The sequence below is a fragment of the Pistacia vera genome, unplaced genomic scaffold (genome assembly GCF_008641045.1).
Source record: "Pistacia vera cultivar Batoury unplaced genomic scaffold, PisVer_v2 Contig393, whole genome shotgun sequence".
Lineage (NCBI taxonomy): Eukaryota > Viridiplantae > Streptophyta > Magnoliopsida > Sapindales > Anacardiaceae > Pistacia > Pistacia vera.
In genome coordinates, this window is record NW_022196216.1 from 603,085 (window position 1) to 609,580 (window position 6,496).

At 32.6% G+C, this 6,496-nt stretch overlaps 1 long non-coding RNA gene across 1 annotated transcript; it reads right to left on the reverse strand.

Moving 5' to 3' along the window:
• Positions 1-3,648: 3,648 nt before the first annotated feature.
• LOC116141133 lies at positions 3,649-4,988 on the reverse strand. Its single transcript, XR_004129739.1, has 4 exons — positions 4,786-4,988; positions 4,263-4,429; positions 4,107-4,170; positions 3,649-3,966 (listed from the first exon to the last, which is right to left on the reverse strand). It is a non-coding gene; the product is annotated as an uncharacterized LOC116141133 (long non-coding RNA).
• Positions 4,989-6,496: the final 1,508 nt, after the last annotated feature.

A 6,496-nucleotide genomic window follows, 5' to 3' on the forward strand; every position in this document is an offset into this window, starting at 1 on the left:
AATTTAGTGGGAGGATTTTCCTTCTTTTGAAGCCATGTGGGAGCCATACGATGTCATTGCTAATCAGTATCCTAGCTTTCACCTTGAGGACAAGGTGGCTCTTCTAGGGGGGGTATTGATAGAAAACTAAACATTCCAGGAGGTTCAGAAGAGAGCATCAAGGGAATTACACAGCCTAGCAACAAGGTGTACATGAGGAAGAATAAAGTGGATTAGAAGGCCACATGAGAGTTGCTTAAAAAGGAATATATATATACATGGCACCAGATTAGCAATTAGTTTGTTAGGCCTACAGACTAGTAGAATAAGTTTTTTAAGATAATTGGGTAAGAAGATTACGAAAGATGTACAGAGGATGGGATTATTCACAGAAGTTGTATTGGGAGGTTCCTAGCTCCTCGAAGTGCTAGAACTATCTTTTCTTTTCATTTACTTCATTTTATTCTTCTTCATTTTCCATTAAAGTTCTCAATACTGGAACATCAAGTACTGCAGATTGTTAATACAAATATCAGTGCAATATTCAGTATTTAATCTTGCTATTTGTGTGAGTTGAGTTGGTTGAGGGTGAATCATTCAAGTTCTTATCAATCTATGTTGCATAAGATTGAGTAAAATAATGAATTAAAAAATATTTATTATAGTAATTTAATTTAATGTTCAGTTAATAAAGAAATTACGAATTATAATTTGATATAAATATTACCAAAAACTTGATGCGTGATTTCATAAACATGCATATGTAGCAAGTGCATTAGTCACAAAAAGTAATAAAAAGATGAGAAGAGTATCGTTCCTACAAGGATTGTGTGTTAAGTACTAATTTTCCTAGTTTTGTAACTGGTTGAATAACACAAAGATTATTGGATTTACAGGAGATAAAAACAGAAATTAACACAAAATCAATATCATAAATTAAAATCTAACTAATTACGAAAATATCAATTCAAGATAAAGCGGTTAAGGTTTCGACTTCACTAGATTACTCTGATTTAATCTACGATTGATGTTGCCTTTACACTCACATGCCATGATTATAAATCAGATACCCTAATCTGTAAAATATACCTTCTCAGACTATATTCTCTTACTTATCCCTATTAAGCTTCCACACCCAACAAAATGAAGATTAACAGTTCTAAGTCTATTAAGCCCAATGGAGTCCTAAAGTGATTTCATAGATCTCTGAACATATCTCTAGCGTTCATCAATCTATAGTATTTACTCTAAGAGGCTAACACATAAATCACTTCTCTGTCTCGTCATGCTCAACCTATAATTGAACCAAAGACAACTCAACATTCAATTGCATTAAGAACAAGAATAAATACAAAATTCAAGCAATAGAACTTAAAAACATCTATTGCAGATTAAACCATTGTAATCAAAGTTAGGTCAAAACCCTAACCCAAAAGTGGTTAATTCCTATTCAAATTTAAGAAATTCGGAAAATAAACCGAAACCGTAAGTAAAGAGTTCAACATGTCCATGTAACCTATTTAATCCAAATACGTAATTTAAATTATAATGTTTTTTTAATTCCACGATAAAGAAAGTAAGACCAAGAATAATAATTTCAAATAAACATTACATATTCATGTATACCAATTTAATGCAAGTAAATAATATTAATTTGTATTATTTTTTAACTGGACAAATTAATGTTACCAAGTGTTTCGAATTTTTGCTTGAAAATTTGGTTATTATTTATTTAGGGTTAATATTATTATTTAATTAGGTTTTTTTTTCATTTTGCTTTCATCATTTATCCCATCGTCTGCTTAGTGCTGTTGTTTGCCGCCTCTTCGTAGTCATACGGCCGTAGTGTTTGTGTTGAAGCTTCTTAAACTGTCTTTTATAAAGGTGCAGCACAACATAAAACACGGAAATGTATAAAGGTGCAGAATTCCTCCTCTACAGAACATGCAATAAAAAAAAAAATATTAAGCATTAATGCACTTATGATAACACAAATAACACAATCTAAATGTCACAAAGCAAGAGAAAAGTTAGTAGTTTGACCAAACGAAGTATAAGAAGAGTCCCATAAATTCAAGCAGATGCCATGAAGTTATGAATACACAAAATAAACTAAATATTAAAACAATATATGATATTTTTTCTTTCCAATTATACCTCACCATGGTAATGATGGACATACTTGAGTCTTCAGCATCATCAGGCCGATCAACCACTGGTGGCAATTGAAGCTCTACATTAATAAAAGTAGAATATGAACAAATGAGATATGAGGAGATTCTTTTTCTTTTCATTTGGTCCAAAGATATTACTATCATCAGGAAGAGAGTCTCTCATCCATTCCTCGTCCAAAATACCTATAAGTATACCCTGGCTTATTTCTGCCATACTCTGCAAATTGATCGATTACTGACTCATTAGTTCAGAGTTTAAGACCACATACTATCTGACCATTAGCATCACTAATAGCAGCAAATTATCACAATCCATCACCGTTGCAATAAGGATAAACCTAAATGGAAATGGCAAGCCACATAATATCCTATTAGATGATATCGAGAGAAATACATGCAAACAGTGAAATTCATAAATTGTAGATTAATTTAATTAATGATGTAAAATCATTAAAAAGAAAAAAGAAAAAAAAGTTGCGCATGACAAAGAAGATCATGACACTAATTTAATCACAAACAACAAAAAGAGAAAGGGTTAAGGTTTCAGAAGTATCAACACTTGCCTTGGAATGCCCAAATTTATACAACATCAAAAAAGATAGGTGGTAGAGATAGCAACTTCCCGGGCATGACATAAACATTGCAATTCTTGAAAAAATAAAATAGAAGATCAAGCAATTCTAACTTAAATTTTTGGCTTAAATTTGCAACATCAATTACCAGCCATTATTCTAATGCAAGGTAGACTAATGTTCTTGTTCCAAAACCTCAACTTCTAACCAAAAATCCACTACAAATAAAATTAAACAAATTTAGCCCTTACCTGGGCTGTATATGTAAAATTATTTTTTTTTTTTTTTTTTATTTTACCCTAAAGGAGTTAAAAAATAGAAAAAATGCCCCAGAGGAACATTAAAGTATCAAAAGGAATATATCCGGATGTGAGAGAGAGGGAAAAAGTGAACCGGATTACCATCAGTTAATTTAGCTTCTGTAACCTGCAGCCCTGATCGAACTGCACATAAAAAGCACGTCATTTATTAAACCCCACATATCCACGGGAGCTAAAGAAGAAGAATCTCTAAGATGGAATACCAAGTTAAATATCCAAATTAAAAATAAACTATAAAATTACACCTTATTAAAAAAATAAAAATAAAAATCCACTCAAAAAACCCTGGACTGCCTAAGATGGTGGAATGCTACCTTCCCTCCCCTTCCCGTCTGCACTTCCACCCACCAAACCAACAATCTACAAAAGCAATCAAGTTGTTCACATCCATCAGTTCAAAAAACTTACAACAAAACCGTCACTCTCCACCCCCGCTCCCCCACTATATACAAATTCCTATACCTAAAAAAACCTTTAGTTTTGATTATCTGTTTGCAAGTTTAACAGTGTTGTTCTCTCTATAAAGAATAAGGCATGGGTTATGTCCCAAGCCCATGATTCATTCATCATACGAATTCCTGAAGCAGCATCACATGAAAGTTTATTAAATTAAACCTATCCAGTCGGATAAAATCTCCAAGTTGAGTTTTGTCTTTTGAGCATAAGTGGGCCAACAACAAAACAACTCAAATAAACTGGTAAGTTACCCGATCAAGGGCCAAATTACTTCTTTTTTCTTTGCATCTTCTTCACTCTCATACAGACCAGAATCAACCAAAAACTTCCAACATACAAACAAAATTTCAAAATCCAGCACAAATAAATTGAAACGAAGTTTATTACAAAGAAAAATATACACATAAAAAAGAAAATTACTTTCTCCAAATCCCTATTGCGCTGAAAATCGGCCTCACCAATTACCTGCATTTAAAACAATCAAATAAAAACAGAAAATATTTATATTCAATAAAAAGCACCACCCTTTGCAGACTTAGTCATACATCACAAATGAAAAACTAATCATTTCACATAATAAAACCTTAACAATTAATTAAGCTTACCTTCATGAGAATGATGTCTAGAAGCCCTGCCCCGGCTTTTGAATCAGACACCCCAACTGGATGACTGTAATGAATTGACGATTCCATTAAAACTGAAACTTCTAAATAAATAAAAACAAAGTTTAAAAGGAAAGAGAGAGCGAAAGAAAAATTTACCTCAATTGCCATCTCAAGGGCCTAGTACAATTGTTCGCCAAAATCCCAACTCGTCGTGGCTTCGGACAAACGACAGACAGCCCGTCTCCTCACGCGCGCCGAAGGCGTTCTTCCGATGATACAATTGATTCATCCTCAAAAATCCGAAAACTTCCACAGAAAAACGCCTAATCACACAAAAACACAAACTAAATTCTCAATTTCAAAACAATAAAGAACATATGATTCAAAAATTACAAATCCGTTCGTTTGTTCATCTTCAAAAATCCAAAAACTTCCACAGAAAAACGCCTAATCACACAAAAACACAAACGAAATTCTCAATTTCACAACAACAAAAAACATATAATTCAAAAATTACGAATCCGTTTGTTTGCCGAGAAAATCCAAAATTTTCTCGAGAACCAAACGGAAAATCAAGAGATTTGAATCATCTGGTCAACAGATCTATATCCAAACCTTGTAAAACAAAGCTTTCAAGTTTCAACTACTTCATCCACTGATGGAGGAATCGAGAGCTCACCGGCAAGTGCCGGAAGTAGGACGACTGTGACGGCTCTGGCTGTGGTTGTGGTGTGGCATGGAGGAGGTGATAGAGCGGCAGCGTGTGAGATGGAGAGCGATAGTAAGAGCCTGGAAGTTGCCGTTAGTGGTGAGAGATGAGACATTTTGATTATATATTTGAGCAGTTAAATCGTTTGGGTGAGTTTAATCTGAGAGAAGAGACAGAGAATCGCGTATCAAAGAAACGTTTGGGTTGGTATGAACCGTTAATCCACTCATAATTGTTATTAATAAAACACTATTAATATCCGTCATTAACATTAATAATCTAAACCAATTATATGAAGACACTTGTAACAATTCTAGAATCTTACATGGCAATCAAACAGTCTAAACCAATAACAAATATAGCCACGAATAGGATAATCTATCTGTGTCAAAATAAAGAAATTTTAACTCCTCAAAATGGCAATCACATACAAATATATATATATATGCCTTTTTTTGGCCTTTTTACACTATTTAATTCAAATAAATATATTCTTTTCATATAGAAAAAGTACACTCTAGTGGGTATTTCTTTAGAGTGATATTACACTTATAAAAAAATTTTACAAAGTAATGTGACAAAAAATGAATAAAAGAGTGAATTTAATAAGTTTGACTTTTTGTTTCACTCTTCTATTCATTTTTTGTCACCTCATTTTGTATGAAAATCTTTGTAAGTATAGTATTATTAATTTCTTTTAAGAAATGTTATCTAAATGTTATCAATTGTGTTTGTAGAAACCATATTAAATAAGAGCACCAACTTTTTATAAAAGTATTATTATAAACAATATTGTTCATCCTCAGATATTAATTTTCTCCAACTCATTATATATGAATAGTAAGAAATTAATGATTGATAATGAGTTTCAAGTCAAAAGTAATATTTTAGTTTGATCAAATGTGCATAACAAAAGAATGATTAATTTTACGAAATTTAAAGGGTGTGTTTGTTTTGTTATTTTGGATAAGATTTTGGGAATAATATTAGGTAGTTGAATATAGTAAGTACTATGAGATAAAATTTAAAAATTAACAAAAAAAACCTCTTATGTTTACTAATTTAACTAAACACCCTAATATATAAAAATTTTGTAAAACAGCAAAAACACCCTCACCCACCCATAGTGTCAGATTCCGGCCACCACCATCAGAATCTAGCCAAAAAATGGCGTTACGACGCAGACTGGTCAGATCTGGCCGATCGTGCGTCAATATGGCATTTTCCGATCAGATCCACCACGGATCTGGCCGTCGACAACTGCAAAAGTTAAGCCGTCGTTTCCGTCAACGATGGCCAGATCGATGAATTACTGGTCAATTCTGATCGTTTCTATGTCGTTGTGACAGATTCCAACAACCACCGACGGTGGTTGCCGGAATCTGGCAACTATGGGTGGGTGGGGGTGTTTTGTTAATTTTTAAACTTTTTTTCTAGGGGTGTTTAATAAATTAATAAACTTAAGGGGTCTAAAAGTAATTAAAAAAATAGAATAGTATTTCCCAAATAATTAAACAAACAAGTATTTTGGGAATAGGATAGGGAATAGGGTTTGAAATAATAAAACAAACGGACCCAAAGGACTTTCTACTGTACAAGCTTCGCTGATAAACTTTCAGAACTCCGCTTTTCCAAAAAAAAAAAAAAAATTAAATGGGAAAAAATAATAATAATAAAGAAA